Genomic DNA, 14,551 nt, shown 5'->3' with positions numbered 1-14,551 from the left:
TTTATTTTGACATATAATATAGTTTTGAGATCATAAGTAAATGTCGAATATTAGATAATGGATCTATTTGTGTTCAAATTTTCTATAACTTGCTATGTTTGGTTATTATGTTAATATAAAGTAATTCAATACTTAGATAGAAGAAATTCAAAATTTTTAAAAGGTTATTTAATAGCGTCTGTAACCAACACTTTACACTTTGTGCGAGTGAAATCTTTATTCATCATATTTATTTTATAATAATATTTAAAAAATAATAAAAAATCAATCTAAATAATTAAAAATTTGATGAAAATTTTTTTTTTTAAGCCGATGAGGAATTAATGTCACTACAACAATTCCGACAGATAATGATGGTTAGGGATTGGGGCTGCAATCAGCCTTGCATTTAGCATCGGTTTTTTAAGAACCGTCGTGGAAAGAAAACTGCTGCAAAATGTGTATTACTACATATTACAATGTTTTTTAGTCATAACCATTTAAGTATAATCTAGTTAAGTAAACACTATTATTTTAAGGTACATATGTTTAAATCATTCTTACTTAAACTCGTAACACTTTTCTAGATTTGTTTTACGTAAAAAAGTTTACAAGTTAAATAAGCTATATATGTTAACTCATGTGAACAAATTTACCAATAAAAATTCCTTGTTTACTTTATTGGCATTTAAATTTGTGTTCAAACATAAATGTAAAAGAAGAAAATAAAGTCATACTTTGAATTTATAAACTTAAAATAAAGTTCTAATAAGCATAAATAAAAGTTACTCCTCTTTGAAGTTATGCCTTACTAAACATAAATTAAGAAACTCTAAAAGTAGATAAACATGTAAAACTGCGACCCAAATCATTAAATTAAGGAATCAACGTAACTCTTAAAATAAAAGATCAAAATTTCTCTTCAACATCGTATTCACCTAGTGAAAAATACTCTGTCAATAATCTATGGGTTTCACGTTTTACAGGATCTGATATTTTATCTCCATACCATTTCTCCAGAATATTCAGTAATACTGAAAATATCAACATGCATACAACAAAATAAGTATACCCAAATGAAACTGAGAACTCCCAAGTCATTAGATACTGACTTAGAAAAAAATGGACAACAATATGCTAAGACAATTTTAAAACTAAATGCAAATCATCGACAATTACCATTTCTCTTGTTGGTAGTTTGGACAAATTTCTTAGACAGAAGCTCTGTAGCAAATGTTGTGCTTACAGAGGACGATGAAAAGTCCTCAGTTTTTATTTGTCCTATTTCTCCGTCATGTTATGTTCGCTAATGTTTTAAAAATGTAACACTATTAGAATTGATATTGAGTATTAGATATCAAGACTATCAAAACTGCAACATTAAGAACAACAACAACTGAAACAACATTAAAGATTTAATGTAAACTAACTTTTGATGAAAAAAGCCGTTGAAAGAATTGAAAAATCTGCTTTTACTCATGAAAATACACAATATAATAAATACTTAACTGCAAATAAAAAATACACAAATTTTTTGTATCCAAAGAAAACAATGTACAATGTTGAGTTTATTTAACTTAGTTCATGACAGAAAGATCCTTTTTAAATTACGTTAAAATTATTCATATAAGCATTACGCAACATCATCGATATTCTCTGAAGCATTTTCTCTGCAATCTTCTATATCATCCTCCCTTGTCAACTGTAAATCTCCAATGTTACCTTCTGCTGACATGTTCAACCTTGGCTGTGGAGAAAAACCAACTTCAGCTTCTTCATTCTCTACTCCCATGTTATATAAATCTCGTGATTTCACATGAACCGCAACACTCCATTCCTTAGCTACTTCATCATCTACATAGTATACAAGCTGAGCTTCTGAAGCCAATATGTACCGTTCATCTTCTTTTCGAACACTAGTGTGTATCGGACGAGAGAAATTAACGCTGGTAAGCCCCAAATGGTCTTGTTTGATGCCTCTACTGGTAGTGGTATCAGCTCAAACACATTTGAATAATACCACTGTGAAATGACAGTTATAATTCAATTCAATTATGTCCACAATTTTTTCGTAATACGGAACACTGCCAACAACGACTCTATTATCACGCATGCTTGCATAACTTCTTGTATTAAAAGATACATATACTCCACTATTTTGGGTTTTCAGGTCTTCCTTTGTGATAGTTCTAAACTTGTACCCGTTAATGTGTACACCCCAAAACGTCTTGCCTGAATCATGGGACCGCACGCAAGCAACTTCATTTCTATCAAATGAAGCGTACTTTCCATTGGAACCTGGAACAACATAAAATTCATGCTTTATATTAAAATCGGATTTCATAAAGTATGAATTCTAGGCTAAAAATACATTGGTCAGGTTAATATTCTATCAACCTCATGCTTGAACCACCGAGGAAATTCAGCATGCACAACGCTGTCTATCTTAGATTGCGACCTTGTTTGAGCCCGTAAGCTTCGCTTTGTCTATTCCCTAAATGTACTTTATGTGAGAAAAGAAAATTAGTCCAACTAGTCACTGGGAGAAAAGAGTTATATTGGTGTTTTAAAAATACATGTGTATACTTATTCAACAAACGGAACCACGGCATCGCAATTGACTAGCACATGACAATGTGCTTGACATTTTTCCATTGGAGTGAGTTCGAAATGTGAAACTGCTCCTAATGCCCTTCCAATAGCTGGGAACATAGTTTGTCTTGAATTCTGTATAACATCAACGGGATCATCATCAACTCGCCCTGGTCGGTTGATTCTAGTTTCAATATTATCCAAATATCTAGAACAGAAATAAATAGCCTTTTGCAATTGAGCCTTTTGGTTGTGCCCTATTATGAACATATTGCATCAGACATCCTAAATACCTTTTATATAAATACAACAAAACGCTCAGTATATACATAATTAATTCAACTGAGAGTACTAAAGGGGTTTATCAGTAAGCTAGACTTTCTATTGGATACATCCACCAATAATGTACTGGTCCACCAAGAGTTACCTCATCAACGAGATGCACAGTAAGGTGAACCATGATGGTGAAGAAGGATGGAGGAAAAATCATTTCCATCTGACATAGGATTTGCACAACATGATTCTGAAGGTCAGCAAGCTGCATAGGGTTTATGTCTTTTCCCACAAAGTTCTCAGAAAAAACGATGACAAATTTGCAATCACATTGGACACCAAACTTGGAAGTGCATTCTTCACCAAAATTGGGAGTAATTATTCCATCAGAATGTGGCAGTCATGACTTTGCAACCCAGACAACTTGCGCTATCGCAAATTAATACAACGAGCAACATTGCTAGAGTAACCATCTGGAAATACCACATTCTGCAGAGTCTTCAAGAATACATCCCTCTGTGAATTCGACATCGCAAATATTGCAGAAGAATATTTACCACCTTCGCCCGGCCATAATTCATGCCTTATGCCCATGCATTGTAAATTTTTGTGACCATTAAGATTGTCTTTTGATTTGCCGCTATCGTTTAAGATAGTAAAAACCACATTTTCACACACATTTTTTTATATACATTACATCGAGGTTATGATGCAACATCTGATCCTCCCAGTATGGGAGGTCAAAGAAAATACTCTTCTTTTTCCAATGCGAGTCATCTTCATCCGCATCCTGACCATTACGTCTTTTTTTAGATGTCACAGTTGAAATCTTCCCAAATGAAATGTGCACATTAGACTGTTGCCTCAATACATCTGTTCCGGATAACTTCTTCGGTGGATCTCTGCCTTCGACTTGCCCGTAAAATCTATTCCGATCTAGTCTGTATTTGTGTCCCTAATTTAAAAAGCGGCAATGGCCCATGAAACACTATTTTTGACTGTCTTTCAGCCGATGTGGCTTGGTATCCAAGTTACACATAGGACACGCTAACCCGCTATGCGTATTCCAGCCAAATAGGTTTCTTAATCGTGGAAAGTCACTGATAGTCCACATCAGTGACACACACATCTTGAAAGTGTTTCCCTCTTTGGCATCATACGTTTCAACGCCATCCCATAATTACTTCAACTCATCTACCAAAGGCTGCAAGTAAACATCTATGTCGTTACCTGACATTTTTTATCCAGGAATAAGCGTGGAGAGAATGAAAGATGTTTGTTTCACGTAAAGCCAGGGCGAAAGATTATACGGAATAAAAGTCACAGGCCAGATGGAATACTTTGTGCTCATATTCCCAAAAGAATTAAATCTATCACTTGCCAAGGCTAGGTGAACATTGCGCGGATCCTTTGAAAAGTTAGTATACTTTGCATCAAACTTTTTCCATGCTTCAGCGTCCCTTGGATGCTGAGCAAAATATCATTATTACGCACCTCTTTATGCCATAACATGTCAGTTGATGTCTTGCTGCACATGAATAAGCGTTGCAGTCATGGTATGAGAGGAAAGTAACGAACAGTCTTGGCTGCTACAGGTTTTTCATTTCTCTTCATAGGTACGTTGAGCCTTATAATGGAACCCTTTTTAGTCTTCTGCTTCCATCTTGAAGATCCACATCGCTTCCACCTGGTCAAATCTTCATCATCACCTCGATACAGCATACAATCATTTGGACAAGCATCTTTCTTCATGTATTCAATACCTAACTTTCTTATTGTCTTCCTGGCTTCATACACTGTCTTTGGAAGTTTAAATTGTTCGAATGCGTCCTACAATAAGTCAAGAATCATGGTTATTGCCTTGTCACTCACACCGCACATATACTTAATATGATAAAGCTTCACTAGGAATGATAATTTGGAATACTTTGCGCATCCGGGATATAACTCATGCTCTCCATCTGATAGTAGATCGTTAAAATCTCGCGCCGCGCGACTTGGACCTTTATATAAGTATGGCAACATGTCTTCATCATCTTCGACATGTTCGATTGTTGTTGTGTCTTCACTCCCATGTTGAAGCGTGAAACTGAATGCCTCGTTGATCGTTTGGTGTATTTGATTCCCTTGGGATATCGGAATTTCATCTTCTCGTCCCTATCCAGATCTCTCTTCAACCAGCTTCTCACCATGACGCAGCCAAATAGTTTATCCAGGGAGAAATGGTCGTAACAACAGATGGTCGTATGCATCTTCTCTTATTTGTATAAGTTGAAACCCACATTTAAGATATGGACACTTTATCATGCCATCGGGAGATGCATTCGCAAATGCAAAGTCTAAAAGCTATTCAACTCTTGCCTATATTTCACACTATTCCGTGATTTTGAAATCCAGCTTTTATCAATATTTAGTATAGTATCAAAATATATCAAACTAATTAATAGAGACATACGAATTATAAAAAAACAAACTTGTAAAAATCTTCATCCATCAGAACGATCCCAGTTTAGTTTATTGCTTTAATTAAGTTTGGTGAATTGCAGTCACTATGGATAAAGCTTAGATTTGCACAATATTTAAAATATCTTTCATTCACTTACTACTAATTTAATAGGAATAAACGTGACCAATAATATTTAAAAAAAATCAACAACCAATAGTCTTATGAAAATCATATTATATTTTTTACGTTGTTATTATTTAAAATGTCCGTTGATGTTTGTTAAATATTTAAATGTGTAACTAATGTTTATATAATTTTATTTTGTCAAATTCTATTTTCAGTAAATTCTATTTGTTTATATAGTGTTTATATAATTTTATTTGTTTTACGTAAATTCTATTTATTTTACGTAAACTATTTTGTCAAATATCTTTTAAGATTTTTTATGTTGATGTAAATTATTGTTGCAGATATTTTTTTAATTTAGATATATTTTTAAAGAATAAAAACAAAATAGTTCAACAGAAATTTTTTCAAAATTAAATTTACACAATACAAAATAATTTTTGTACCAATATATAATAATTCATTTTACATATAATATTCATTCATCTAAATTCATTCATGGAGTACCTTAAAAAAATTATATTTAAGTATTTTTTTATCTTAGAACTAATTTATATTTTGGAATTTAAAATTTTGTATTTTTATTTTTATTCAAGGTTTATTTTTATGTATTCATTTTAGTTATGTTAATCACAAAGTATTAACATTAATTTTAATTTTTTACTTTTAAGATAAATAAAAAGATAAGAGTTTTTTTATAAATCAGATGATAGAAAAACTACTTATTATAAAAAAAGTTAAGTCTGCTTTTTTACTATGTGAATACATATAATACACTCTTGAATGTATTCAAAATAAATATAATTTTTTTCAATTTCTTAAATTTTACACTAAGTATTAACTTCACGATATGCATGCACTCAATAATTATAAAATTTAATTTAAACAACTATAGATAAATAAAATAAATAATAAAAAATGTACATAAAATTTAACTTTTTTGTTATGTGGTACAGAAATAATATAATAAAATTTGATATATTCAAAACGCATCTATTTTTATACTTTTTATTCTTTTTTTTACTTTATTTTAATTTTATTAAACCGAAAAATATTAATAGCATTTAACTTTAATTTTTAACGTTTATCATAAATAAAAATGTGACTTTGCATGCATTAGATAATAAAAAAATCTATTCTTTATAGAAAAAATAAAATTTACTCATTTGTTATATTTATAGGAGTGTAGATAACTCACATAAGAGGGGTTTGAATATAGATTTTTAAATTTGTTTTAAATTAAATATAATTGAGAAAATAAATAAATTTCATATGTAAATAACTAATTTGTGAACAATATTAGTAAATCTTTATCGTGATTTTGTTACACGTCATTATAACATATTTTTTTTTACTTTTTGAATTTAATTGATATATTTTATTTTTCTTTACATATATTAAATAACTTAAAATATTTTATTTTTTATAATTTATTTTTAAATTATTGATATTAAATTTATAATTTTAAAAATAAAAATATAGAATTTTTTATATCTCAATAGAAATGGTAATGTAATAAAAATTATGGCCCACCATTCCCCGAAATCCCTTCCTTTCAATTTTTTCAAATTTGGTCTCATACCCACAAAACCTTCCTTTTCCAGTATTGAAAAACCAAACCCTCCAAACCCTAAATTCGATTGCTACAACGGTTTTATGGCTACCTTTTGTGTGTGTCGTCTGTCCCTGGCTTCGAGCTGGTCGGTCCGTCGTCTCGCCGCTCTTCACTGTTTTGCCCGGTTGCTGCCATATCGCTGATCGCCCTCATTTCTGCGTTGTTATGCTGCCCGTTGAAGGTTAATGACAGTATAGTTTTTGGGTTTTGTGTTGTTTCGTGGCTGTTAGTGAGTCAATTTTGAAGATGGAAAATTTAATATGCGGTTGATGTGTGTTAATTTCTATGGATGATTTTAAAATATTTATGAAAATCGATTTGAGCGTTTGTGAGTCTGCTGTTGTGAACATATTTTTTAGTTGTATCTTTTTTTGGTAAAAAATTTAAGTTATCAAGGGGCGTTTATTATGATTTAGACTGAAATTAGAAAAAGTATAAAACCGGGTTTTAAATAGTACATACATGAGACGCAGCTAAATGTTTACTTACCTGGTTGAAGATCGATATAACTGTCTACTAGTGTGAAAATTAAGGCCTTCAAAATTCTGAAAAACAAAAATACAAATTCATCATGTGAAAACAGCTCAAAGTTGCATATAAATAAATCTGTAGTGAGAAACACAGAAAGAAGAGAGCTAGATAGGTCAGTGATGATTGAGAAATAATTTGTGCTGAAATTCTGTAAACTGATTTTATTGCTTATTAGTAAATTTTATTGAACTAAAATGGCACGTTTATATACCTTTGAGAGGCACAAATTTTTATAACTGATTAGTTCAACAAACATTTGAAATTAGATCGATATTCTCTACTTTTTTTTAAACCTAACAATTTAAGTCCATAAAATTTATCCAAGCGGTTCAATATAATTTTTAAAAGCAGCAATAGTTAACCTTTTTAAGTTTATCCGGTAACTTTATAAGAGATTTGGGGCGACAATAAAGCAACAGGGATACATTGCATAATACAAATTTAAGGTGATTTGAAAATAAAAAAATTCTTTGAAATGGTTAATGTTAAATCGATAGATAAAATCTTGTTGTGATCTCCTCCTAATTCGAAGCATTTTTTGTTTTTTCCATATGCTACAACATTTATATAACTCTAAAAATTTCTATAACTCTCAAACTTTCACCTAAGGTGAACGTCCTTCTCATCAGGTGAGAGACTTCTCCCTTTCAAACGTGCACATGAGTTATACCCTTTCTCTTCGAATTTTTTTCCGTTGCATGTTAAATATATTGTTATCTTTTTATATATTCTCAAGCTTCATGCATTTTGGTATACAGTACCACTAAGGAGTTAGAGATAGACAACAGTGTGCGACAATTGAAAGAGTCCAAATTTGTGTAAAGAGCATATTTAAGCATCAAAGAATCCTTTCATTGTGCTCCTCAAAACAACCACTTCTTACAACTTGTTTACAACCATCAATCAGAAACTGAGACCAACCAAGTAAATATTGGATTTGAAATTTGATCTCTAAAATTAAGGTACTTTTTTGCTCTTCTTTTCTTTACCTTATTTTATTTTTCTTTTATATATCATTCAGCAGTAAGTAATGTGTACTATCCAAACTACTCTAGTTTATGAACCTCTCGTGTTATATGTCTGAATTGTTAAACTTTTTTTTAAGATAAAAAATTCTCTTTTTTTAATCCTTAACTTGTATTAATTTCATTCACTGCTTTTTTAGTTTATTATTACTTGTTTAGGAAAAATAATAATTCTTTGGAATAACAGAAACGAGGAAAATAAATTAAAATAATTTTAATCCCCTTTTTTTTACTATGATTTGCATTTAGTTTAGTGCATTGTTGTTGTAAAGAGCTTCATATTGTCAAAGGGTCATATTCAATTTGGGAATCTAACATCTGGTCTCCTATTAATTCAAGCTTCCATTTGCTATGAAAGGTAAAAAAAATTGATTTCTGTTCATATGTGTGCATGTCTGCGGGTTTTTTCTCCTAACTAATTTACTTTATTTAGTTCATTTATTTGTTTTAATTATTTAAAGTGGATCATAAGTAATTATTTGCATTGAGATTTTGATTAATCTTCCTGAATATGGTGTTGTTATTTACATAATTGTCTCTCGATATCAATGACATAGGATAAGAACAAGGAAGGCCCGTTGGTAGAGGAGAGTTGTTTATCATCACTCATAAGAAAAAAAATGTCTCGTATATCCATCCCGATGCACGTGTTGTTAGTGTAAGTAACGTTTGGAAATTGTAAACTTAGATTACTGTACATATCGTGCTAATGTTAAATCATGCCTTTTCAATTTCTTGTATATTTGTAGGTATCAATTGTGAATGTTGAGAGGCAGAATGAATCCTCAAAGCACCTTTTACAAAATGATTCGGTAACATGAGTTCTTAGAAAAGAGCACCCAGGACGAGTTCGTGCTTTAGGTGCTAGACCATGTCCCACCCAAGTATTTGGTAACATTGCTGGATAATCATTAGGTTCTGGTGAGTAAAATGAAGAGTATGAGGAGAGGATTGCAGAATTAACTGCTAAGATAGAAGAAGAGCAGGCAAAGACACAATCGATGGGGAAGGTTTTGGGATATGTAATCCAACAGTAAGGAGGCAATTTACTAGCTAATGTTGCTGCAGCGCTGGATGATTTGTGCAATACACTGACCTCGTCACGTGCAAGGCCATCTTCATCTGGCAACCATGACCCGCAATAAAGAAAATGACTTTCAATCAATGTTATTAGAGACTATTGAATTTAAGTTATTTTAGTGTTTTATGTTTATTTTCTTCAAATTATGAAATTATACTTTATATTGAATCTTCCACTTATGACAATCTCTTTATATAAGTTATGTTGGCATATATATAATTTGGTTGTTTTATTTGGTTGAAAGTTGTTTAAATTAATGGATAACTAATAAATTTAAGTTGAATAAAAAAACTATTTTAAAAGAGGCAAAATAATAAAAAAAATGGCTAGAATTTTAATGGAAATCCTGACCGCCGCCAAATTATCATATTGTATATTTTTCGGCACTTAGAGGTTGTTTTCAGCTCCTTGCCATTTAGCGCCGCAAAACCATTTTTATTTAGTGGCGGTTATTCCGACGGTTAGCTAAAACCACCGCTAACTGTTTACCCACGGCTTATCTTTCAGTGTTTGGTTTAACCGTCACAAAATGGACCCAGCAACTGCCACAAAATGCCAGAATTGTTTTAGTGTGTGGAGATCATTGTTATAACTTATAAGACGCATATTGTTGTTGTTAGTCTTGTTGGAGGTATTTTCTGACGTGCTTCTGTTGGGACAAGACTGTAATATTTTCCAAAATGTATTAATAACTTGTGATAATCTTTATAATTCTCTTAGTAATTAATTAGGGATGTACTCAATTGCAACCAATTAATAAAAAAAAACTTGTAGGCAAAAAAGAAAAAAAACAGTATTCCAACTCAAGAGTCACCCTAATTTTACTTTCACCTCATTTAACGTAAAAAAAACAAAACCACAATATATATATAATTAAAAATCTAAAATCATTATAAAAGATTATCTAAAATTCTTTTAATTATGATAAAAAAAACGCATTACTTTCGGATATAAAAGCATCCAAAACCTAACAAAAGAGAGATATCTAAAACGATTATGCTACGTGTACACCAAAAATCAGTTACCAAAGTCAGCCGCCATAATAAAATATATATTGGAATACAAATACATATTGAAAATAAATTAAATCACATATGTAATTATACACAAATATATTGGTGGATGATTTTAGTGGTTGATTTTGGTGTACGAATAGCATTTTTATATCTAAAATCATTTTAAAAAAAAATCCAAAACCTAATAAAACGAAACATCCAAAATTATTGAAAAAAGAACATCCAAAAACTAAGAAAAAACATCTAAAACTATTAAAAAATTCATCCAAAATCTAAAAAGAAGAAACATCCAAAACATATAAAAGAATACAACCGAAACCTAAGAAAAAGAAACATCTAAAACTAGTAGAAAGAATCATCCAACACTTAGGAGGAAGAGGAGGAGAAGATTCGGAGAGGGAGGACACAGTGTTGCAGGACAATAAGTTGCCAAGGGAAGCGTCGCAGCACGAGAAATTGCAGGGGGAGGCACACGCGTCGTGACAAGAGGGTTCAAATGGGGGATAGCGGCCTCACAGAACGAGGTGTTGGATGGAGAGGTGCGACATCTCAAAGATCAAGGTTGTAGTGCAGCCTTATTATCAGAATATCATGCTTAAGTCATGATATCGCTAATGGTAAAGATATTTTATGTATCCACTATATTATTTATTTACATATCAATAAGAGCCTCTAAAAATTAAGCTTAAAATAGAATGATATTATATACATTAATACGTAATAGTATTTAAGTGTATCTAAATATATATGAATGATTATTTTTTTTATTAAAGAACAGTTGAACATAGAACACATAGATACCAGGCAACTATAAACAAAGGCAGAGTCTTACAATGAAGAAGGGGATAATAGTCCATTGGTCTCCCTAAGTTTTAATTTTTTCGTATAAAATATATATAAATTTTAGTTTAGTACCACTAAATTTTGTATGTTAGTCCGATTTTATTGTGGAATAATTTTTAGTCCCTGATATTTTATCTAACTCTGATTCTATTTATAAAAAAATTGTCATATTCAAAATATGTTTGACATACAAACATAATAATTTAATAAAATATTTGTGCTTTACTTGAATAAAATTTCTTAAAAGTTTGAAATGATTTTATACATTATCTTACCAATTTATTTTGACATATAGTAAATGTTGAATATTAGATAACGAATCTATTAGTGTTCAAATTTTCTAAAATTTGCTATGTTTGATTATTATGATGGATTTTTTTCATTTATAAAATAAAAAAATTATTATTTCCTCCAACAAGATTTTTAGACTTTAATTTCTCAATTACGATATTTTTTTGGTATTTAAGCAAGTTTGTCGGACCCGGCGAACTCTATAAAAATTAGTAAGTTCGCCTAACTCCCGGCGAACTCCCTTTTAAAGTTTTTTGAAATCTGCATTTTAATCCATTATCATCATCTCCAAATAGTATATAGATCTACAAACAGTATATAGGAATACAAAAAAATACACGAACAACAATCATTGTTATCGTCTCTAAAAATGCCTAGGCACATCAGAATGAGCCATATTTAACAAAAAAATTTAATTATAAATTAAAAAAATAATTATTTCTCATAAATAATCCACTTCAAATATATCAGATTGAAAAGTTAACAATTATTATCGTTTTCAGAGTATATATATAAGAGTACACAAAAAGTACACAGGATAACAATTCTTGTTATTCTTGGAAAATAGTTATTTTTTTAATTTATAATTAAAAAAATACTTGTTAAATATGGCTTATTTCGGTGTACCTACGTATTTTTAGAGGCGACAACAATGGTTGTTGTTACGGTGGGTAACCGGAGATTAATAGATTAGATGACGTTGGTTGGCCCAATCGTCCACGGATGGTAGTCTCCGGGCTGGTTCGCGCGTTGGAGCCTCCTTCCGATTTGTGAGCGTGAGTGATTGGGGGGTGGTACCTGCAAAGACACTCCGATGCCTAAGTTAGCAAGGGTGTTAGCAGGTCTAGAGAGTATTGGGCTTAGAGATACCTGAGGGGTGTCAGTGTATTTATAGTGGTGAGCCAATAACCACCGTTGGAGTAGTGCCGTATCTTTAGGGTGTTAACCGTCCCATTATCTTTGGGAGGTTAAGATATGGCTTGATGAAGCGGTTGGAGAGATTTCAGGGGCGGTTACTCATTTGAATGAGTGATTATCTGCCAGCTAATCTCATGCCCGACTTCTTTAGAGTAAGTCGTAGTTGACACCGACTTCTTATGTGAAGGTCGGTGCTTAGCTAGGCTTAATCCTTGGCATGTTTATAAATACTTTCCCTCTCTTTCATTTTTCCGTTTCTGCAATCTTTCAAACTTCTTCTTTCTTTGTTCGTGTTGCATTCTTGTTTTGAAGACTTCTGCTTCGTCCAACCCTCACTTTCGAATAAAGGTTAGCTTTTCTCCTTTCACATCATGCCTTGTGTTTGCATGCTTTTGTTTTGTGGGTAGATGGGTTGGTCTGTAGATTTTGGCTTCGTATCTCCCCCCTTTAGGGACCGTGTTTTTTTATTTTTGTTTTTCTTTTTTCTTTTTGTAGGTTTCTGTCACCTTTCCTAAGAAAAAAGAAAATGGCTTCTGTAGATGTTCTTTCTCAGTGGGTTGACGTCATGGTCCTAGGGGAGGAACCCTTGGTCGACGCTGAGTTTATTACTCATCTTCGTACTCACCACAGGCTTTGTACTTCGGAGGAGGACGAGCCAAAATATGAGTTGATAACCCCGAGTCCGGAAGACCGGGTTTGTTTTGGGAGGGCCAATGAGGCGGCCCCTCATTTTTTCTTTATGTATGAATGTATGATCACCCGTTTGGGTGTTTTTCTTCCTTTTTCGGATTTTGAAATATCTGTTTTGCACCACTGTCGAGTCGCCCCTACTCAACTTCACCCCAATTCTTGGGGTTTTCTGAAAATTTATCAGTTTGTTAGTCACGCTTTGGACTTTCCGACCTCTTTGAGGATTTTCTTCTTTCTTTTTCACATGACTAAGCCCTTTAGTGGGCTAAATAACAAGCAACAATGGGTATCTTTCCGAGCCATACAAAGTCGGAGAATTTTCACCCTTTTTGACGAATCCTTTCATGACTTCAAAAATTATTTTTTCGAAGTGCAAGCCGTAGAGGGTCACCACCCCTTTTTCCTGGATGAGCATTCTTCCCCTCGCTTTCCCCTCTATTGGTTGGAGGCCTCCCCTTGTGAAAAGTATGGTCTAGATGACCTGGACGAGGTGGAGGCGGCCATTGTGGGGTTTTTCCGAGAAGCGTGGGGGAGGGCCCCATACTTGGATACTAGGAAATTTCTCCAGGGGATGCCGACCTTTGTTCGGTCGCAACTAGGTAGTAAATGCATTTCCTATTTCTGACTTTGTTTCTGTCGACTTGAGGTTTACCGACTTGTAAATTTTGCTATTTATTTCTTTTGCAGATATGGCAAGGAAGAATGCTCAGGAATCTTACCAGAGAGTTCAGGAGGCTAAGGCGAAGTCTCGGGCCAGGGCCGGTGGTGCCAGGGCAATCGTCTCTCCTCCTCCTCCTCCTCCTCCTCCTCAGAACGTGGGGACTCCCTCTCAGCCCATTGTGATTTCTTCTTCAAGCTTGTCCCGACCACTTCCTTCCGCCCGACTTCTTCCTGAGCCAGAGAAGAAGAAGCGTAAGACTTTAGAGTCTGGCTCTTCTTTTGATGGTGGGGTTAAGGCGGATGCTCTTGCATTCGTCCGAAAGAACATCTATCCTCATATAAGTATGGATGATGTTTCTGTTCGAAACCACCTCACCATTCTGGCTGAGGAGAGTTTTAGGGCGGCGGGTGTTTGTGGCAAGCTTTTGGATATATTTGAGAAGACTCCCCTCAGCTCTTTGGGGG

The sequence above is a fragment of the Arachis duranensis genome, chromosome 6, assembly GCF_000817695.3.
Source record: "Arachis duranensis cultivar V14167 chromosome 6, aradu.V14167.gnm2.J7QH, whole genome shotgun sequence".
Classification (NCBI taxonomy): Eukaryota; Viridiplantae; Streptophyta; class Magnoliopsida; order Fabales; family Fabaceae; genus Arachis; species Arachis duranensis.
This window is presented reverse-complemented; position numbering follows the sequence as displayed.